The sequence below is a fragment of the Corvus cornix genome, chromosome 4 (assembly GCF_000738735.6).
Source record: "Corvus cornix cornix isolate S_Up_H32 chromosome 4, ASM73873v5, whole genome shotgun sequence".
In the NCBI taxonomy this organism is placed as follows: Eukaryota; Metazoa; Chordata; class Aves; order Passeriformes; family Corvidae; genus Corvus; species Corvus cornix.
In genome coordinates this window covers 55,655,735-55,679,359 of record NC_046334.1, presented here as the reverse complement: position 1 = coordinate 55,679,359, position 23,625 = coordinate 55,655,735, and the positions used below count along the sequence as shown (strand labels likewise).

At 38.6% G+C, this 23,625-nt stretch overlaps 1 long non-coding RNA gene across 2 annotated transcripts; it reads right to left on the bottom strand.

The window, feature by feature from the left end:
• Nucleotides 1-649: 649 nt before the first annotated feature.
• Nucleotides 650-8,488, bottom strand: LOC120409859. 2 transcript variants are annotated; one of them, XR_005601674.1, is made up of 5 exons: nucleotides 8,366-8,488; nucleotides 7,363-7,446; nucleotides 6,167-6,227; nucleotides 3,644-3,770; nucleotides 650-2,148 (listed from the first exon to the last, which is right to left on the bottom strand). It is a non-coding gene; the product is annotated as an uncharacterized LOC120409859 (long non-coding RNA). The 2 variants fall into 2 exon arrangements; XR_005601673.1 differs by lacking the exon at nucleotides 6,167-6,227.
• Between the last annotated feature and the right edge of the window lie 15,137 nt (nucleotides 8,489-23,625).

Genomic DNA, 23,625 nt, shown 5'->3' with positions numbered 1-23,625 from the left:
ATTTCTCGTGCCATCACATCCAGAAGCACTTCACAGGAAGGAGCTCCATTATTTGATAGTACAATAATAGGCAGCCTCTAACAGCTTTAAATCTGAGTTTATGTCTTCATTATATACTGGAAAGACAAATTTTTGTGCATTCTCTTGCTCCTTCCTGCCCTTTGAGATGATCAAAAGCAATGAAATAGACAGACATAGGTGCCGTTAACACAGTGACAAGCCTCAGGTAGAGGCAACATAAATTAAATGGGGCTCTGCATTGTAGGATGGTTTTACCGTGCCCTTGCTTAGCTTAAAGCCTCGTAGAATAAGTTTGTGTCATCCAGCAGTTTTACTGCATTGGCAAAATATGCAATAAGCAAAGAACAAAGAGCAGGGAGGGGGAGATACATGAATATATACAGTTTATGGGTCGATTTATGTATCATGGAAGCTGATGTACAAAATCTATACTCAGACATCTCTCCACTCTTCTATTTTGTTGGTGTCACAAAAGAAATGATCCCGAGGGATTTGCCAGTATCATCATGCGTGTCAGTTTATGAAGGTCTTTTCATTTACTGGAAGCAACAAGAACTAAAAGCTGTGAGAAGAATAAAAAAAACGTATTGCATTGACAGTGTTACCAGTTTTGCAAAACACTAAATAGTAACTTTGAAAATAAAATTTAATAATAAATTTTGCATTTTCCATTGAGGAATATTTGGAAAACTGTCCAAACACCCATTCTTTCTCTTATAGGTACATTTAAATGTATTTGGAATGTGTATTGAGTCTCAGACACAAGAATAAAATACATTTTCTAAATATTTTCTCATTTTTTACTACTGGCCTGATTGGTCTAACTTAAAATATTGCCTCTAAGTATTTTTCCCTCTTATGCATGCTTCCAATGAGCAGATCAGTCTATGAAATTTAGGAAGTTGATCTGAACTGAAGCCAGTATAAAAACATTTTGAGGTTTGCCCATCACTGCTTACAATGCTGTTTTGAAAATAACCCCAAGGCTATTTAATTAACCATTCATTCTTTTAGTCTCCCAGCCCAGGTAGATTAATACCTATGCTGCCTATGGATCAACGAGTTCTGGAGTTTCCTACAGATTTGCACAACTGTAGTTTAAAGCCATTTTGCCTTAGAAGGAAAGAAAGAAGCAAAGAAAGAAAGAACAAACATATTCCCATGAGGAACCTTTCAGGGATCAATTCATAAGCAAAGGAAAACATGCTATTCTCAGCAAGGAAACAATGTATTTTTTGTCTGGTACAGTGATTAATACTGTGCTATAGCTGGAGCCTATTTGAAGGGCTCCATCAATCCATGTAGACCAAAAGCTGACCCACTTTAAATTCTTAAAATATGGTGAGAATTGCCCTCAACACTTTTTTTCAAATTACAGGAGTAAGTGGAAGCTATAGAATTGCCACCACCTATCTCCTTCACCAAGAAAACTGAGTATCAGTGTTGAGAGCATTCAGAATTAGTGGCAGAAATCCTAGAGCTCTGGGGGAACCAGCTTAAAAATCTTCAAATCTCAGGGTACATGGGGACCACAAAGTATCATGCTGTTGGGTTTTTTATGCATACAACAATTCAGAAGAAGGATTTTTTTCCCCGTCTTAATTTCAAAATCCCTAACAAGGTTGTGCCTGTCTTCTGGCTTCAAGGTTCATAAACAGATAAAAAAAGCAAAATTTTGTCTGCCTGTTTCTGTCTAGCAGAAGTGGTAATGTTTTTCTGGAACTGATGAAATAAGTTTGATATCTATAAGCATTTAGGAGCTCAAGGATTACATTTTAGATTACAGTTAGTAGACTCAATCCTCAGCCTTGAGCCTTCCCCCTTCCACATTAAGATGAATGTTTCTTCCACATGGAGATGAATATTTGCTGGTGTTCCTGGGTCATGACTCTGAAAAGGACCACATCCTTGCAGGTGATGTTTAGTCAGTAGCCCGGAGAGTGCTTGATCTTAGCAGATCAGATCCTTGAGCTCTCCTTCAGGAAAGTACACATACAGATTCTCAGATGGTGAGTAATCTTGATGGTGTTGGTAGAACTACTCAGATATGCAAAGTCACATTGGGATGTTAGTGGGTAGGGGATCTTCTGAATAAATAAATTCATAAATCCTCAAAGCAGAAGAAGACTGAAAAAAAAAAATTTAAAAAATCATCAAAATCTTCAGTCAAAATAGATAAGAATCTCATTTTTTGTATCTAGTGAAAAAGTGCATTTTACTGAAGACAAAAACTGAATTATTAATATACGGCCAATAGCCAAACATAAGAAAGAGTGTATGCTAATTTCAGAGTTCAAATAGGCATTTATGATCCTAAATTTAGCCTCCCATTAAAAAAAAATACCTTCGTCAAGCTGTTTAAAAACACATCAAACCCTTTAAGAGTGAAGCAGAAAAAACAGGGTAATGTCTTCAGTCTCAGAAATCCAGGCAGCAAAAGGGCAAGCAAGCAAGGCCTCCACCTTCAGCATTACATGGATAGAATGCAGTTGGAGCAGTGAACCACCCATCCCACCTGATGGGATGACTAACAGATAAAGTTAGCAGGGCTGATGACAAAATAAAATCCTTAATATAATATGGAATAGATGAATGATAAGACAAATTCTTAGGATCCAGAATCTGCTCAACATACCCTGCCACAAAACAAGATGTGAATGAATGGGTGGGTAACTGCACCCCAGTTCTGCAGCCTGGGTGTGCATCTGGGCTATACCCCTTGCTGTCAGGCTGGGACTGAAGGAAGGCAGCAAGCAAGGCAGCAAACAAGGGTTACTTGCTTCTGTGCTCCAGCATGCATTGGTCTGGTCCCTTTGATTCATGAGTGTCTCAGATTTGTCTTTTCCACCCTCTTGGGAACAAAGACTTCATGCTCCCTTCGCTCTCTTTTTCATGTGAAACTCATATGGTGCTGTAGGACTCTGTCTTCAAAGGATTTAGGGCAGTTTACAGCATCCATATATCAGGCCCACAGCACTTTGAGAATTGGGGAGCTTAGGCTTATATGACTTTAATGTTCTCCCTAGATATGGTCCTACACTGGCAAAATGCACTGAGGTTGACATCACCTGCCTGTAGTACATAATGAAATTCATACCTGAATGGCAAGTACTTTAAGTGCCTTTTTTGTAGTCTATCACCAATGATTTTCTCACTCTAGTTATTTCTTATTTCTAAAACCTTCATTATAGAAGCAGTTAAAAAATAACTTTCTCCTTTTAAAATGTTGATTTGTTTTTCTTGCAGAGAATGTGTTGCGAAATGTCAAGGTAAGCATTAGTTAAAGGGCTACTACACCATGCCAGCAGGAGCAATTTACTTCTTATGCATATATTCCTGAACATTATTTTGTTCCCTTTCTTGTTGTGAATGGGAACCACTTCCTTACAGCAGCCGAGGGCTTTCCTCCCCCCTCTCCTGCCCTTTCTTCACCAGCTCAACAGCAGGGGCACATTGAGGGCATGGGCAGTGGAGGCACTTATAGCGGATCTGTACATTAAGATAGAGTTGCCCCAAAAAAATGCAGTCAGCAGGCATCATTTAGGTCTGAAAACTCAACATTTTCTGTGTGTTAAAACTGTATTAAGCCATTTAATTGTTTTGTGATTACCAGAACACTTACCTTGTGAGGATATTAATTATCCAAGTGTAAAAAGACCAATTTTTTCTGTAAGGAGAGAGCCATTCTTTTTTCTTTTTTTTAAAGTTATTCAAGTTTATTTTGCTCATTCCAGTTAAATAGATCCTGCCTGGGAAAGAAGAAAAAAAAAATGGGTCTAAATGCAAATTAACATTACTGTTTAAATATCACAGACCATTTTCTCTGAGCCCAGTTACAATAACTAGTAATTATAAAAATTGCTTGCCTTGGGCTTCTGGCTAAGCCAATGCTAAACTTGTCCTTTTATTAGATCTGTCAGACTGAGTTAATTATCTTTATGATAATAGATGTGCCTTACCTCAAACAAAACAAATACCCTTATAATTAGCTTTTTTGTTAGAATTTTAATTTATTTATAAAGACTGTTTGTTTTGTTTCTTTTTTTGCTTTTACAAAGAAGTTTTAACAGGTTACTAGTCAGCTTAGTAATGTTTAAGAAAAAACAGACTCACTAGGTAGACAAAAATATTTTGTGGCTAACATTGTCTCTCACCTAGCCACTGTGAAATCTGTTGGGTTATGTGAACATGCAGGTGTATATTTGTGGAAAAGACAAGGGAGAGGGAGAGAGGAAGAAACAAGGCATGTTCTTTTATTCCAGAAAGTTTTCTCTAAGCTGATTTTTGTAACAGCGCATTAACCAAATTTAATAGTGAGGCATACTAGCAAACACTAATCCTGGCTGCATGTTTTCTTTTGAATCCTTTTTCTGAAGTCAGAGATGAACTTTCGCTAGACTACTGAAAATAGAAAGCACAGTCTGGTTAAATATATCTCTGTCTCCACAAAATCCCTTTCAATCTTTCTCTCTTTCTCTCTTCTTTTTTTTCTTCTTATCTTCCTCATATATTCTCTGAACTGATCCTGCAAGCCCTCCAAGCAAAGCTCCTGGTAAGAATTGAGGGCTTGCAGAATGGGGTCTGTACTTTATTCAGAAGTTCAGATGCATTTATTCCACTAAATAAAAAAATGTCCCTTGTGCATCAGGACTATCTATTATTTAAAAAAAAAAAAAATCTCAAAATTGGAGTTGGTGGGAAATGCAATCTACAGATTAATGAATTAAAGAACATGGTTAGGAAACAAGCACCTTATGTATTATTTTAGTTCTGTCACACTGATAGGATCCAGATTAGATTTGTCAGATGAAGCCTGTTTAAATCAGAGTCATGGAATAACTTCTTTTGATCTGATTGTCCCCATGGGAGTAAGGCAGCCCTATCTGGAAACATTGTCGGGGTCTCAGGTCATTATTATTTCCGTCAGAATTTGAGGTCCAAGGATTAGTTGAGGCTAACTAATACTGGTTTATCATCTTATTCCCTCTCTATCATATCTTGTTCACTCTGTACTGAAGTAGTGGAACAGGCTTGATATGCAACAAATGTAAGGAAATGTGGATAAAATGTGGTGGCAATTACGGTAAGAGGAGACATTTCCAATATTTACTAGTTTTTCAATTAATAAAGTAATTTGAAAAATAAACAGCTTTGCAACGAAATGAAGGCAAATGCAGCTGTTTGGTAATGAAAAAACCCAACCCGTTACTATGCACCTTGTGTAAGCATGCAAAAGGAAAAAAGGACCCACTTGAAATCAACAGAGATACATCTTTCTGCTCTCTATAACTTCTATATGGTATATCATTTCTATATAACTAAACTTATAAGCTCCTCAGGAAACACTACTAAACAATGGAAATATGCTATTAAATGAAAATAATAGCTAACATTAAAAGCAACCCAATACCAATGTATTTCTGTTTGCAACTAAAGAATCTTCATTTATTTTTTGTAAGTTAAAGTTTTTTGCTGGAAACAAATATTTCTGTGGCTAATATTTAAAGCTATTGTGACAGAAGGTTATATTTTCCTAACTTTGTACAGTCTATTTGACAGTTCTAAATCACCACTAAAGACTGTATGTTTTTTCTATATTTTTGAAAGATGGCAGGAGAAGTGGGAAAAGGAGGAAAAGGAGACAAGAAATCAAAATAGAAAAGAAAACGTTTTATATGTAAGAGTAAGTGAAATATAACAGCCCTCCAACAGACACTCTCAGAAGAAAGGTTTTGTTGCCAGCCCTATTTGCTTGCAGTTCTACAAGTGGTGTTAAATCTACTCTTTAGGAAGACCGAGTTTATAACTTTTTGAGTCTTTCTGTAGTCTTCCACTAAGTCCCTTGCAATTAACAGGGCTGTGTGGCCACTTCTTTTTCTGGCCAAGGAGAGAGGCAAGGAGACACCCATGTCAGCTTTCTGGAGAATCCAGAGCCCCTGGAGCCAGGTCTGTGCTGATTTCCCACACTAGCTGACAGTCCCATGGGCAGGGTTCCTGCACACACAAAGTCCTAGTGATCCTCCTCAAAACTGAACATAATTTGTTTGCCAGCACTTGTTCTAGCAGCCAGAGAAAGGTATTAGAACTATAGATATCCTCTCCTCCCAACCCCCAATCACAACCAAACTTGGCATTGTGTTCTTACCAATGGTGAAAAAGGACTCTGATTCAGTGCTTCTCTTGGAGTCCCAGAAAACCCTTTGCTGCTGAAAATAAAAAGCTGATCTCTATTTTTTTCTTAGCAAGTCGAAGTGCAATACCACACCCACATTAGCCAAAGTAAGGTGACGCTTCTTCAGTCACCCCACATTCCCAGCTCAATCTCCTGGTCCTTTGCACCAGTTCTGGTGCCTGTCTGATCCTTTACTGAGGTGGTTCAGAGAGCTGGACTCGCAGTAAGTTATTTTCTGATTTAATCATATTTTCTGATTTTTAGCAGTAGCTTATTTTTCTGATTTTCAGTAATTCTCTGACCCTCCTCCCTGTGGCATCAGATGAATGCTGGTTTGCAGGACAGGTGGGACTATGAGGCTAGAGGCGAACTTTGAATCTCTGCTGCTCACAGGTCTGTGACGCCAGGCATTGTTGCCACAGAGCTATGCACCAGCTGGGGTTTTTCAGTGATTGCTGGGATCCTCTTAACCCAAGCCAATATTTTATCTTTCCTGAGTAGTTTCTTAAACAAAACATTTTGATCTATCTCTTTGCCAAGCAGCATAACAGAACAAATACCCCACGTAACACAAAATACTCTAGATATATCCCAGCTTTCTGAACATTTTGAGTTATTTTTGCTTTGCTTTCTTTTCTTTCGGATGTCCTGGTTAGATGAGGAGAATATGTTGTATAAGGATAAAGAAACTGGGGTTAAATGACATTTTTGACTTTATTATTTATGCTTGTACTAGAGTAAAATTCTGAATTTTCTGTGGCCATATTTGTGCTTTCTTGTACAAAAACATACCATAACAGCTCCTGTTCAAGGAATTGATATTTTTCAATGAGATGCTATATTCAGTACTATAGAAACAGAGCTAAGATTTAGATATTCTATACATAACCCGTAATATTAATAGATATTATAAAATGCAGTCTGTTTTTAATAGTCGTAGGGGACTCCACACGAACAGAAAAATATGTTGTGAACTCTCTCTATCAACATAAGCAAAATCTTGTTCCTCCGCAAAATTTTCCAAAATTCTCATTAGTCGTGATTGCATTTGGAAGATTCTGATTGAAAAATAAAGAATTTAGTTTCTGTACAAACTAATGCACAATACCCTAGAATCATCTATTTTCACAATTACATGATCAGTTATATAAAAACAGAAAGCTTCTTACCATTGAGCAGACATCTTCAGGAAAGGTCGTAGCTGTACTTGACTCTGTTCTGCTCTTTTACAAGTCTGATGCTCTGTCACCATCCTGCAAGGACAAGTACACCACAACATGGGCATGGCAGGATTAGCTCTTAAAAAAATTCAGAGTGGCACTTTAATCTTCTAGTATTTTAAAGTGGACTTCAAAATGGAATGCAGACATCTGTTGCATATTTGCTTTACAACTGATGAACGAATCCCTCCCAATATGGATGTTCACTAAAGCAGTGGGAAAAGAACATTACTAAGTTTGCAAAATCTGCATCCTAGAGTTGGAAAATGTCACAGTTAAGGCTGCAATTTCAACTCCCGCCCCTTGGACAAATGCATTATGATACAAGTTTTAATTAGTTTCCAATCTCTACTTTTCCACAGTATGACTGCTTTACTGGATGGAAGCACAGTTTGCACCCCTTCTGGCTGCCCGTAAAATATAAAATGATGAAAAATGTTGTTACACTAGCCAAATATTATTACTAAAAACATCTCAGTGAAAGGTAGCTGGCGTATATAAATTCTTTGCATTTGTATGTGCTGTACATTATTGTGAAAGTTACTCTTCCCATGAGAATAGCAGTGTCAATTAGGCTGTCAAGGATGAGCGAGCCCATCATGTGAGCTTTGACAGAATGCTTGGGTTGATTAGCTTCATGCAGTTATCATAGCTTAATATTTACATTTGAGTAGCTAACATTTTACAAAGTCTCATTGAATCTTTTCTGCTTACAGAACTGCATTCATAAATATTTTCTTGAAAAAGAAATATCATCATATAATGTAAATCACTTAAATATGTTCATTTTAATAGGTTGCAGGCATAGTTATCAAATCAATATTAAAGCACCATGTTTCCTTACAGGCAAAAAATGAAGTAAGTCACTCTGATTAGGATTGTTGAAGACAAGGCTGGGTTTCTCATTCCTGTATGTAGTCTCTAGGGCTTGTCAAAAATGAGTGATACTTACTGTTTACACCACTGGGAAAAGTAAAATCTTCTACCTGTGGAAGAAAAAAGGCTGGAAGTGTCCTGTAGGCTAGAGTGCATATCAGGGTCAGCAGTTCGCTTAACCCTTACAAGAAAAGGAAAGATTGACTAGCCCATCTCTTGGACACCATCTCTCTTTTCTTGGGGCACCCTTTTTACCAAGCAGTTCATCTTGGGAACTGGACAGGAACTGATCTTCCCCTTCATGTAGCAATAATGGAATGAGGTGAACATACAAGGGGTGTGTTATGTACAGGAACTGGCAGCATAGCTCCTGCTTTGCTCTGCAGTCCGAAGGTAGAGCAGGGACCAGCAGGATCTGGAGTGTGCTTTTTCCCAATTCATAAAAGAGATCTTAATTTTTTTAAATGATAGTACAAGGTGTTAAAGTCAGATTTCCTTCCGAATGTCATGTATCGCTCTCAGCAGGGCTTTTAGTTTTCAGTGATTTCTGTTATATATGCCATCTGCTTTCACTTGTGACCTGACCAAATCTGCTCCTGGATGCTATTTTAGGGCTGCATATCTTGGACATTGCAAGGTCAGAATTCTAGGCAAGGTACTATCCCTGTGCCAAAAGATAAACACTTTCTCAATTTTCATTTGGTCTCTAGTCAAATTAACCTCTCATTGACTTCAACTCAGGACTCTGGAATTTCACCCAAAATAATAGTTCTAATAAAATGAATGAATACCCAGTATGGAAGAGGATTCACAGATAGAAGCACAAAGGTATGCAGTGTTTTAAAACATTGAATAAAACATACCTTATCCCAAGTGCCTCCTCCACATGGCAGCAAACACACAGACTAGGTGTTCTGTTTTGTAGCCTTAGTTTTCTGAATTCTTTTTCTCTTTGGGTCTTGTTTGTTCTCCAATGAGACTGTATGGAAACTGGATGGATGCTGAGCACCAAAGTGCCAGGCTGTTATAATCTCAGTGTAGACTTTAGTCTTTCCTTGCCTATATCTGTCCATAGCGTGAATGAGGATTGCCAATGGGCTAATCTAAAGCAAAATAGTAAGTAATTTTCCCTCGTGCTGTGACATTGAAGGAGATGTCATGGGTTCACTAAGTGAAGGATAGAGAAGGCTAGTGGCTCCTATGTTGAGTTTTCACCACATCAAATCCTGTGGTGTCGGGAATTCTAGATCCCTGTTATGGGAATTAGTAACTGTGTGGGAAAAGAGAGGAAGGAGAAGTGTATTTTAAAAGAAGATTGAAAGAAAAACCAAGAGAGCAAATGAATAAAACATGACAGAAGCAATCGGAGAGATAAAGGCGACAAAGGAAGCATTAAGGTGCAAATATTAAGTGAATGATAGAGAGGAAAAGATGCATGGAAAGTAAAAATGGAGATGTGAGACAAGGTAAGATTGTTAGGGACTTGGCCTGTTCAAGTCAATAGCTTGAATTTCCTCATTATGCATTTGCATTTCAGCCATGTCAGGAGCCCAGAGAGTGAGCAGAAAGGTGGCATGTGACAAAACACAGCATTTGGAAGTGAAAGAAAGGATAGACTTGTCTGGCACCTTTAGAAAAAAACAGTCAGGAGAGTATGTCTCTGATAAACTGTTCTTGAATATACTGCCAGAAATGTAAACATAACAGAGATTGATCTGAGCTCCTCATTTTTCACACAAAACCTCTTTCCACTTCTCAGCGATTAGGGTCACTAGAGAAATGGTGGAGGAGAGAGAGAAAGGCTCACATTAATTACAGATTTACTATGTCAACTTCATTATAATATGAAGGAACAAAAGCCAGTGCTGTGAGACTAGTAGGGAGACCACATATAAAAACTGGAAAGGTCCGAGAAGGGGCCTCTCAATCTCCACATCCCTTATTGCTCCCTTTGCCAAAAAGTAACCAGAGCAAAGCTCTCCAGTGAACTGGAGGCTGTAGCTGGGAATAAGAAATTAGGGAATAGAGTTTTCTCTTCTCTTATTCACTATTGTGGACCGCACTAAATTAGAAGATAAACAGAAGAAAGATAAAGGTAAAGGTAAAGATAAAGAACCATAACTGCATTGAACCTACTCAATACCTTCCCAGGTCTGGCAATGTGTGCAACCTGATATGGGTACAAGGGACATATCAGTGGAAGGTATGTAAAGGTATTTTAACTCAAGATCTCCTTGTTCAATTCCCAAGATGAAGTATTACCTAAAATTCGCAAATTACTTGAGCCCATCTTTACAGATCAAGGACATTTTCCAGGGAAAAGAAAAGGAAGTCACTGGATTATAGTTATCACAAAGCCAGAGGGGAAAATTGCACAGTAAAGCAGTATATTTATATCTACAGAACCATAGAGAGCAAGCAAAACAAAATAAAAATAAAATACCCCTAAGCAGCCTAAATTGCATTTCAAATAAAACTTTATTAAGTATTAATAAAGATACTAAGGTATTAAGGTATTAATTACTGTATTAAATGTAATTAATACTAAGGTATTAAGGTATTAATTACTGTATTAAAAGATACTTTTGCATACCAGAAAAATTAGATGTGAAACTTACAGTAACCACAGATCAAATCATTAAAAGTAAAAAGGGGTCTGCAGATATCTTGATGGGGTGATGACTTAGAAAATACTTATTAAGGACTTCAAAATTTGACCTAATAATAGGATTTGCATGTCCAGTTTTACAATGAAACCCCATGGAAGTAATTTCCCTTTGATACATACACATACTTCAGTCTAACAGTAAAGGAAGAAATGTGAACACATTAAAGATGGAATATACCATGTAAGAATCCCAGAAGGACTTAACTGAGTTTAATTTAGATTAATAGGATACTATATAAATATTTCTTGCTTGTTAAGCACTTTTTATTAAGATATAACCACTGTCTAATACTTTTCCATCATTCACACTCCAAAAGCATAAAGAGAATAAAATTTCAAAAGTAATGAAATTCCATTTTCAGAAAACCAAGACATTCAAAGCTGGGTTTGTTTCTAAGAGTGTAGAAATGTCATTCACCTCCTAATTTTAGCTCTTGAAAGGACAGTTTAATCTTGTCATTTAATCTAGCCTTAACTAGATATCTGTGTTTCCTCTGCAGTCAGTGAAGAGCAACAAACACCTCCAACAAACAGTTCATCCATTGTAGAAGAGGAGACTGGAGTAAGTGGATTATGTCACTCTCTGATGATGTTTATGAATTTTTCCTCATTAACACAGATGTCAAGCAGATGACAATCTGAAACCAGACTTGAACATTTACACAGCTGAAGGGAAGTTAGATGATCCTCAGCTCACAGTGAAGTTTTCAAAATCTCCAATCTCGCATTAGCAATTATTTCAAAATTGTAGGTGCATTTGCCCTCAAGCACCTTTGGATGAGACATTGGTTCTCTTAAATCATCTAATTGGTTTAGACTGTGAATTTCCTACTGTTTAGAAAAACTATTAAATCAGCATGAGGACTGGAAGACATTTGGGAAAGAAAACCAGGTCCTAACGTGTCACTGCTTTATGTTAAAAGAAAAGTATTAGCATACTCAGTTTCAACAGTTCTTGTGACAAGATATATGTGATTATTACTCTACAGAAAGAGTACACTCTGCTTCCTTTACCCTGAGCCGGGAGTAGTACTGATCACTTCCCTTTGAAAATAGTGAAAGCTACATATAGTGGGCTCCAAGTTTCAAATTCGTATTTCATGAATATTTGGGAAATAGCTACTTTGAACTGGAGCAGACAGATGTTAAAAGATAGAAGGCAAAACACAAATATTTAAGTACAGAGAAAAATGTAAAGGAACAGTGATTACTACTGGCAGAGAAACTATTTGCATGTACATTTATGCCTTCCAGAATTGTTGTATCTGAACATTTTTTCAAAATTAAGTGGTATATCTTACACAGTATTCTGGGATGAGAACTAGTATTTGCACAGTGAAATGTGAGGTTCAGAGATGTTAGAAACTTCAGAACATTAATTAGTGTGCTAGACTTTACTGTCAATGGCAACCGTAAGCTTGACATATACCTGGAGTTTTGCTCAGTCTAGACCATAATTCTCTTCTCAGTTCTTCAAGGTAGCTAGTAACTAAGATGGATAAAAATTGTTATTTAACTGTTTACAAATTATAGCATTTCTATAGGACTTGATTTATTATGTATATAATCCTATTGATTGCATCTTTATTTAACACCATTAGAATGATATTGAGAATTAAAGAATTCAAACACAGCTTATTCTTACATTTAAAATCCACACTGAAACAGATTATTTTTGACACTTTTAAAATATGAGATAAAGACTTAAAAATACACTTTCTAATAGCTCCATAGTTACCTGTTGTCACCCTGAACAGAGAGAATAACAGAAGACAAACAGTCATCACAATATTTCTGACATAGCAAAGTCAGAGAACTTCAATTATTGTCTGTTTCCAAATCCTGTGCTCCCAAGACATAACTTAGAAACTGCTAAAACATCATAGACATTTCCTATGCAGCTGCAAAAAACATCTGGTTATGTAACCTAATTGGAATTAGACAATGTTTATTTTTTCTATTGTTACTGATCCCTAAGCAATGCATCCACTAAACCTGTTAGAGGTTTAGTGGATACTGTTAGAGCATGGTTAAACTGCTTGCAACCACTGTGCCTCAGCAGCTAGAAAGTTCTAGTCTTGCAAAGTTTAAACATTTTCAGAAAAAGATGCACACATCTAGATGATTAAATAATTTAAAACCTCAGGCTTTATGATACTCACCTATTACTAATTTCTTTTCTTTGTATTTGTTCTAAGTTGTTTTGTTGGGGGCTTTTTGTGAAGCAATGAAAATTCTCAAGGCAAAATAGGTTCTTCCTAAGTAGTAGGCGAACAGTAAGTATTTCATTAAAAAATGACACTTTATATGAAATATGGAAATATGGGGTAAAATTCTGATTTCAGAAGGGGAAGTAGTGTCCATGAAACCACCCATGAGCCCAATGTAATCAATGTGAACAGAATAAAATCTTTATTGTTTTGTGCCATGGCTCCCCTTTTTACATATATCCACCTATATTTAGGCACAGCCCTATTGCTTAATGTTAAAGGCTGCTTTCATCTGATGAGTTTTGGTGATCTCCTTCCAGTTGAACAAATGTCACTGATTACGGTAAACAGATGATGAAAGCTTTTTGCATCTTTTGGGATCTTCAGCATCAAAATATTGTAATCACCATTTTTCCTAAGGCTCATTCTCCTGCTCAATCTCTTAATGGCATGTGTTTTAATCCTAGCATTTTCAGTTTGTGACAGAGTTCAGCTAACCACAGTATCCTCAATTCAACGCCACCCACGGTTTCTATCCATTTTGTACTGTCAGACGCACATCAAGCAGCCTCTGAGGGTAATCACATCAAAATCGATTTTCATGGCTGAAAGAAAAATAATGGAAATTTCTCTAATGTAGAAAATGTATGTGTTCCTTTTGGTTAACCAAAATAGACTATATATCAGGACTGTCAAAATTAAGTTTTCTTAATTCAGTGCTCTTCCCTAGACTTGTGTACAAATTACAAGCCCTCACTACAGAATGTCTTTAACGTGATATTCTGTTGGACTGCCTCAATGTGGTTCCCACAAAATTAACAGTCTACCCAAGTGATGGACTACAGATCATTCCCCATAGCAGATCTGCAAGCAAATTAATCGAGGGGTTATGAAAAGAATCCCTGAAGCAATACTGAAATGGCCAGCCAGGACGTTATACTTGCACGGAGCCTGATAAGGCTACCAGCTGCTGCAGAAAGCCAACAGCAGAATATAGAGGCCACACATGAAATCATGGGTCAGTTCTGTGCATTTATTACCCCTCAAAAATGTGAGATTCTGTGCAATATAATGCAAGCAAAGCTCAACAGAATTTTCAAGAAGAATACTTCAACAAGGATATTCTCTAAAGGAACAAGAGTCTCTTAAATGTAATAATAGTTTTTAATTGTTTGACAGCACTGTTGGAGAATCATGTTCAAATGTTAGTTTGCTGTTCTGAATATGCTGCTCATCTGTGACTGCTGTAATCAGTTGTGCAATATTATGTTCCAGAGTTAGATTTGCTTACCTCCTTTAAATAGATTTGAAATGTTGAAGTGGATGTTCATGAGCTTACTTGTGGAGATTCTGGTAGGAGCCAGAAAGAGAGAAAAGGCTAAAATAGCTCACGTTATTTATTTCCTGGGGTTATCTAAGAACTAGGTGCTAGAGAAGAGACTGGCAGCAGTAATAGCCAGGCACATGTATTTGGGAGGCAGCAAAGACATTTTCTATGGAAATACACAGGAATCTTCTGAAGGTAATTACAGATGGCCATAAATATTTATTAAAATTTGAAAATGGATATAGTAGTAACCTACATTCTTAAAACAGGATTAGCTCATTAATCTGAAAAGTGCTTTTTGTGAGGCATATGGAAGAAAATAGGAGTGGCAAGTTTTGATTTAGAAAGGTTTTGTTGTTGCTTTCCTAAGGAGACATAGTCTAAATGAAATTATGATGTCATGGGTGAAAACTTTATCCAGAAAGTAGTTCTCGGATGACATTCTGCAACAGTCTGTTCTGGATTTTATCCGTTGCTACTAACAATTCAGACAGTGGAATAGAAAATATGTTTATTAAATCTGCTGCTGATGCAGATATGGGAGGGATCACACAGACATTTAGGGACAGAATTAGAAATCAAGATGGTTTTCATGAATTGAAGAAATAGTCTGAAAAGTACATGGTGCTGTTTGGTAAGTAGGAAGCATTAATGAAAAGTCAGAATGAGCAGCTGTATTATACAAGAATCAGAGGAGCTGATCAGTTCAGGAACTGAGGGCATAGAAGGTTATAAGGGGAACATGGACAGCAATACCAAGCTGGTATGACAAAGGTTAATGTCCCATTAGGACACATAAACAAAAGTTTAACAGTAAGGGGTATGGAATGGTTCTTCCTGCCTGCTTCATCCTAGCTAGACTTAGTTAAAATAGCACATCCAGTTTTGGCCAATCTGCTTCAGCAAGAAGAGAGACTTGGAGAGAGGTCCAGAGCAGAGCACTCAGAATGAGCAGAGCCCTAGGAAACACGATCTAACAGAAAAGATTGAAAGCCTGAGTTATTAAACTTAAGAAAAACTGTCAGGAGACTTGACAAGGCTGTTGCACAGTGGAATGGAACAATAAATTCTCCATGATATCTCACAGGCTAAGAAGAAATGATCATAAATTACAACACTGAACACTCAAGTTACAATTCAGGAATGATTTTCAGAGTATAAGGCAGTGAGGAGATGACTGGGGTTCCACTGTCAGGGACCTTTAAGAACAGGCTGAGCAAGAATGGCACAGATTTAACAGATCTCACCCATAACCAAAGGGGTGGACCAGAGGAAGCTTTTTCCGGCTCTATTTTTATCTGAGCTGATGACTCTGCACTTAAGCATCTGTGCAAAAGTACTTGGACAGGTCTAACCAATTAACTTGGTCATGATGGTATGCAACATCTCTTAGTGACAGAAACACCTGAAATAAACATCAGGTGGTGTTGTCAGCTCCTGCAGTTTTACACTGGCTCAGCTCCTGAACTCGTACAATAACAAGAAAACCTTTCTTCTCACAGAGAGGGAAAAAAAAGTAAATTTCTAATCTTGCCTTTGTGAAGAAGAACTTGAAAACTTGTCTCCAAATAGCTTAAAAAATCAGATGACAAAGAAAAAGGGACAATGCTTCTACACCATTAAATTCTCATGGTTTTGGGGGGGCCTGACTCATGGTTTTTCAAAGGAGTTGGCATTAATGGTAATGGACTAATTTGAATAGACAAATTTAGAAATTGATATTCCTGAACTTCCTATTATAGAGAAAGCAATACTGCCTGAACAGCAGGTCTATTTCAGGAAATTAAAACCTCCCCATATCCTTTCAGATGACTTGATCGTTTCTACATTTCAGTCAATGTTACACAGGGGACGTTGCACAATGCTTAACATGGTGGCAGAAAATTCACCTAGCAGAGAATCGTGAAGGCACAGTGTGTCTGCTGAAAGACTCTCCAGCTGGGAACAGACATAATAGGGGCACAAGGAATGAATATTTGGGCAATTTCTGTTTGGAAGTTGTTTCCTCATTAACAGTTCTTCTTCCACAAGGTGGGTCTAGGTAGAAATTGCATGCAGAGGAGCAGCTCTCTTCTGCACCAAGCAGGCCCAGACATCTGCATTCTCAAAAGATACACAAGTTAAAACATATTAAAGATGTCAAATGTGAGATTTGTTTAAGTGAGTTTCTGTCTACAGAAACACAGGGAGCTAAGGAGAATGTTTTAAAAAACCTAAGTCAACCAACATTCAAGATCTTTTTCTCTTGAATAGTTGTGATCTTCATTATAGATTTTATTTTCCATCTTCCACCGTATGTCCTTGCTGAATGTTTCTATTTCTATTTTCCTGGAAAACGGGCATTTTCTGTCATCCCTTCCCTCCTCACAGACAGAAAGAGGTGGGAAAACCAGTGCTGTGACAGATCCCTTTCACAGGATGAGAAGAAAAATAGTAGAAAATACCTTTTTGATTAAGTAGTCAATCTCTTGCAGCACTTCCTTCATTAAGACCGGGAATAAATGTCATGCATGTTTTACAAAGCTTTGATTATATTATCATGATTGGGGCATTTTAAAATGTTACTTAGTCTCCGCTGGACTTGGTCAGCATTTACATTATCAAAGCCTTTCTATGGGACCTCTTCTTTCCACTTTCACAAACTTCTGTGAGGCTCAAAATGCAGACACACCACAGAGATGTCTTGACTACTGCCAGCTTCTACCTCCTGAGACGTGATTTTTTTCCTGTACCTTTATCTCTAGATTTAAAAGGTCTTCCTGTATCACATATCTTCCCCAGGCATTGCTAATCAACTTGTCCTTTGGCTTCTCCTCTGCTAAGATGAAAAAATGAGTGCTGCAATTCTCTCTAAGTGAGCAGCATTTTTCACGCTCAGAAGCATTTCTATAGGTCTTTTTCTGAATTCTCACCCAATTTTTATCATCCTTCTGAAAACTCAAACTTCTCAGGAGACTCCAGCTGAGACAGCCATTCCATTTTGCTCCTCTTGCTCCAACTACCATCAATAAGGCCAGAAGCCACTGAAACTCCCCTGACAAGCAATAGCTGTCCTGCTGCTTCCACTGCAATTGCTTGTTTCTTGAACTTTTCAGTTCACCAAAGAAAAGCAAGAGGATCTCTGGAGCATTCAGAAATGCAAAGAAAGGGAAAGAGAGATGTTCTTCCTTTGATGGGGCGAAGAGGCTGTGTACACCCACACTATCTCTAAGCTTTGTATCTTCTCAGAAACAGCTGTGATCTGAAATCCTGACAGAGAAGGTACAACAGTGGAAGTTTCGGCTCCACGACTGCAGGAGCGGGGAATTCTTCCTGGAAATCCTTGGAGCACAGCATTTTGCTCCCAGAGCTGGATTTAACCCACTGAATGTAAATATGCCCTTAAGTTACATCTAAAAATGAGGATTCTCTTTGCAAATGTTAAGCACAGTTATAATGATTCGTGCATAAAGACTAGAAACCACAGAGAAACATCTATTATTGTTGCTGCAAAACACAGTAGCAACTCATGAGAGTTTTACTTTTATTATTCATGTTGCTATTAGGAGTTGCATTATTACTAGATCCTAACCGGCACAGATGGCTGCTGTGCTTTGAGGTCTGCTTTAGTCATGTTTTTAGCCGCTTTTTTCTGCAGATTTTATAGGGTTTGGGCTGATTTTAGCTTCCTTCATTTGCTTGATAATTGTTTTGGGTTTTGTTTTAGTTTTTTTCTTAATTAGCAGGAATATGTTCATGTTTATAGCGTGCTTTATTCACTCTTTTTGAACTTGTGGTAACCAGAATCAGCAATGCAATTATACCTTCTGTTGTTTGTGTGGGACTGGCTCAGGCCAGATGCTTTGATGGGGGCAGCAGTTTTCTTGGAAGGTCAGTATCAATTTGCTGGCACTGCTGGACTGGTATTTTTCACCTGTTGATAAATCTCCACCCTGTAAATCATCTTTCCCAGTATTTCTTCTGTTTACTGCTAGAGCGAGGGGGAACCTCTCACTTGAATGTTTCCATTCCCCTGAGACCCTCTGTTAAATCACTACCTGAGCACTGGTGAGGCTTTCTGCTTCCTGGGCTCCTCCACTCACGCTCGTCTCAGCCATCACCTCCCCTGCTGCTGTATTTTACTTGCCTAACAGGTCATCTGCATGCAGTATCTTCTGGTTCCACTTGCCTTCCAGTTATTGCCTTAGGAATGATGAGAAACATCAGGAGAGGGTTACTTGCACTGCTGTACACGGTCAGCTCTTGTTGCAGACATGACTGAGCAGATCCTACTGGTAAATGTTTATCGTCTGTTAGGCAGAAATTCGGGCTCAGGCATAAACAGCTGCGCCTGCACTGCAGTTTGCTTTGGCTACATCATCATAGCTCAGTGGTAAGAGATCTGGGTGCAAGTTCCAGCTTTCCTCTGAAATGGAGCATATGAGCTAGGGAATGAAGCACTGTGTGCTCCCATATGCCTTCTGCTCTGCAGGGTCAGTATGTGGCATTCAAATTCAAGCACAGACTGTCTTCTAGACTTGAAGTACATTGTTTAGTCATCATCATGCAACGTTTCCACACACTTACATGCCCTACTGTAGTCTTCAGTTATTTCCCATAGTCCTGTTCTTTGATTGCTAAATGTGTAAGGAGGATTCACAAAAAGCTTCAAGTACTGCCCATGGTTGCACTACTTCTTCTCTTGGTTCATCTGAAGGTCACCACCCATTTTCGATAGGTAAAGAAAGGGTTTAAAATACAAAGTTTGTGAGTGAAATGTTTGATTTTTTGAAAAAATAAGAGCTTTTCAGGTGTATGTAGTAAAAATTAGTTCTGAAAATCTGGGTGTCTCAACTCTCCAACTTCAGGAGGCATGAAATTAATTACTAGTGTCATAGGATAGTTTTCAGTGTTATGATCATAGGGAAAGTATCTTACTTAGGATGCACTAACTTACAGTAATTGGCTCCTAATCTTTTTCCACAGGATTTTAGTAACTTGTTTTTAAAGTCCATGGCAGTGTTTTGCATGCTGTGGAAGGGGGCTGGGTCCCTTAGCTTTTACCTGCTCTTCACACTAGCCTGACTAGAGTCTATGAGCCAAAACTATAATCCCAGTTCCAGATGCCCCCATAATTTGGATCTGGATAAGACTTTAGCAGATCGGGCCATCTCTAATTACATTGGACAAATTATTGTATAATTTCTTCTGCTTTATCTTTTCAATTCACTGGAGCAGTTAATTTCTCCAAAAGCAGGCACATCCTTTCTCGTTAGGAATCCCTTTTTGGCCCTCTTCATGTGAGTTTCTTATATTAAAAACAAACACATGCCCACACACACACACACACAGAGTTTTGCTTTTATTGTATTAATGCTACCTAAGAGAATATGAGATGCTTAACAGAAATTTGGCTTTAGCCACTAGGTAATCTGCCACTTCATGGAAGCAAAGCAATTACATTAGTCCATATCTTTCCATAGGACAGAGCTGGTGGGCAACAAGGAAGAGCTGAAAGAGAAAAGGACTGATGGCAACTGATTTGAGTATTCATTTTGTGGTGTCATGGAACACAAACTTCTGGCTTCTGTTTTTGAAGTTTCTGTTTCTCTCTTGCCTATAATGGAAGTGAGGTACTCATCAGTTGCTAACTGATACTTATATTACCTTTTCTTTCCCTTTTGGATATTTTTGTTCTCTAAAAGTGTACCCCAAGTCATTATTTTGAAGACCTTAGCTGAAACGTATTTCAGCGATCCCTAAGGGTACAAAGAGATGCTTAAGATACAGAGAGGTTACAGTCTGGCACAGACTAAACAGAAACAGGAGCAGGATGTTTGCAGTAGGTGGAAATGCCAGGCTGTGGTTCTATGGTCACCCAGAGGCATGGTCAGATATAAAGCTCTGGATTCTTGCTTCTCTTCAGTGTTGTCTTGCTCTCTTTCCTCGCATCCACACACAAAAAACCCCATGTGCTGAAAAAGAAGTCATGTTTTCACAAAATATCCCAGAAAAAGAAACCTTAAATATCATTCTGCTTTGCTTTACATTGTTTGAGCACTGCATTTTTCATTTTGAAATGGGGAACCCCAGGGGTTTAGTCTGAGTCATCCAGGGGAGTAATAATGGCACCTATACATTTTGAAGCTGTTGGTTGTGATTTTCTGGTTGCAAGTGTAAAATCAGCATTATTATTTGGGAAGTTCTGGCCTCTTGACTGAGCTGCAGAAATGTATACCTCGCCATTGAGTAATATTTTGGAAATGCATGCTTCATTGAAGTGTCATTGATTTTCAACTAAAGTGAAAATGTCCTCATTTAATGCTTTCTTAAGAGAATTACAAAGGAGGCTGGAGAGGGTTTGGACAAAGTCGTTATTAATTGCACATCACAAAATTTGGATTTATATATTTTTAATGCAGAAATTCTTCACAGCTCCTAAATCAAAATGCTGTTCTCAAATTATGTCTAATTTTATAAATGGAAAGACCCTATTTTGTTCAAGACTTTCAAATTCCTTTGCTTTGTTCAACAAACCCCTATACTTGCTGTGAGGGGATTGCTGATTGCTTTGTCAGCAAAAGCAATGATATTCAATCTTTGATTTCTGATTCATTTGCTTCTTCCTTCCCTTTGATGAAGAGAATAAACGTCTAGCTTTTCCTCTCCTTTCAAAAAAATATCTCTCGCCTCTCACTTCGTTAGTAGTGAGAGTGTTTTATGTGAAGCGTTCTGCTTGCCTTTTGGACTCTCTCCTCCTCTTCTGAGCTCAGAGCTGGGTAAATACTTTAACAGTCTTTCATTAGAGAAAACTATTTTGTTTCTGTTTCTGTTTCTGTCATTGGCTCTGACATTAGGGTGTCCCCTTCATTGCTGACCACAATGCTTTCTGGCTTCCCTTTGGCTGTTTCCTCAAGGTTTTGCCTTGGCATTTCTCTCTGGGGTGTCCAGGTCTACCCCTGTTCTGGTAGACAATGGGTAAGAATTTCTGAAACAGGTTGAACATGAAGGAGACTGAGATTATGGAGGGCATCTTGGATCAGGGCCTAGCAGTTGCTGTAAATTAGGCTTGTTGTCCTTGGTATTGGCATACAAGTTTCTGCTAGTCCCAAAGGGAAGGCTACAGCTTAGTTACGAGCGCAGAGGAGCACCTTAAGTGTAAAAAAACACTGTGGAAGTGGTGACAGCACCCTCAAGAGGGGTATCTGGTGAGCAAAAGCAGGAGGAGCAATCCATTGTCAGGTGTGGCAGCAACTTGACAAAAGGCAACCAAAACCAGGGTGTTTTCTACCTGCTCCAATGTCTTTCATCAGGCAGAGAGCCTGGGGATGCCCCAGCTTGGCCCTGGGAGCACCCGCCATGTCGTCCCAGCCTCTACATTTCCCTCCATGGCTCTCCCACAGAGGAAGATGGTCAACGGGCTGGAAAACCTGCCCCATGAGAAAACCCTGAAGGAGTCGGGTCCTTTCTCACTGCAAAAGAGAGGGATAATCACAATAGTCATGCAGTTCGAGGCCAGCTAAAAGGACAGAGGCTCTCTTTTCACAAGGATCGAATGAAGAAGACAAGAGGCAATGGGTACAAATTGCACCAGGAGAGGTTTCATCTTGGCATAAGAAAGGAATTTTTTATGGTAAGAGCAGTCATTCACTGGAATAGCCTCCCCAAAGTTCTTGAAGGCTTCAAGATGTAATTGGACTGGCTGTTAGACAAAATCATCTAGGCTGCCTTTCCCACAGAAGGATGATCTTTTGAGCTCATTTCCAACTTTGGCTATTCTATGGTTCTCTGTCAGGAAAAAGAGAGGTCACCCAAGTGAGGGTGATGAAGTACTGGTTGAAGTACTCTGGTTGCCCAGAGAAGCTGTAGTATACTCTTCTGCATTCCTGGAAGAGTTCAAGACCAGGTTTAAGGGGTCTTAGAGCAACCTTGTCAAATGGGAGGTGTCCCTGTCCATGGCAGAGGGGTAGAACAAGATGATCTTTAAGGTCCCTTCCCACCAAACTATTCTATGAGTCTATGAATCTATGATAAGTGATTGATTACCTTTATCTGTCATTGAAGTGTTTTGGTGTCTGAGTCCATGTAATCTCCACTCTGTCATTTGGTCTTAACTCTGACCCAGGCTCCTGAAGTTATATCTTATTAACAGTTGAGAAAGTCCCAGATACACCATCATGCTCAGTGCCAAACAAGCAAGTCAAAAAGGAGTTCTTGTCTTCCCAGGTATGATTTAAATCAAAACAAGGGGGATACCAAATGGGAGAAATGCAGAACCAACACCTCTGCTTAAAGGTGGAGAAGGGGGGCTCTTTGAAATCACAGAATAATTTAGGTTGGAAAAGACCTCTGAGATGGTCAAATCTAACCTTTGAATGATCACCACCTTGCAAATCAGATCATGGCTCTAAGTGTCAAGTCCAGTTGTTTTTTGAACACCTCCAGGGATGATGACTTCACTACCTCCCTGGACAATCCATTCCAATGTTTAACAACCCATTCCATGAAGAAATTCCTTCTGATGTCCAGCTTGAACTTCCCCTGGTATAGCATGAGGCTATGTCCTCTCATCCTGTCACTAATTGCCTCAGAGAAGAAGCCAACCCCCACCTGGCTACAACCTCCTTTCAGATAGTTTTAAAGAGTTCAGAGAGTTGTACAGAGTGTAGAGAGCCTCCTTTTCTCCAGGCTACACAACCCCAGCTCCTTCAGTTTCTTCTCATACAAGTTAGTCTTTAGAACCTTCACCAGCTTCATTGCTCTTCTCTGGACATGCTCCAGCACCTCAGTGTCTTTCTTGAAATGGAGGGCCCAAAACTGAACACATGACTTGAGGTGCAGCCTCGCCAGTGCTGAGAACAGAGGATGCAGAGCAGACTTATCAAGGATTGGGCAGCATGTCTGAGAAAACAAGAGTTAAAGCACGACGATGGGATTACAACCATCTTATCATGTTAGAATTGTTAAAGCTTGCCATATTTGGCTAAAATGTTAAAAGCAGAGTTCATATGATCTGTAAAAGAGTTACACTATATTGTAGCTAATATGTATTATCAAATACTAACAGTTTAGCTAATAATAAGATCTTTGACCTGTGAAGTCTTGCCCACTATGCTTTATTGCTTTGAAAATGCGTGGGTCCTTCCTCTGAA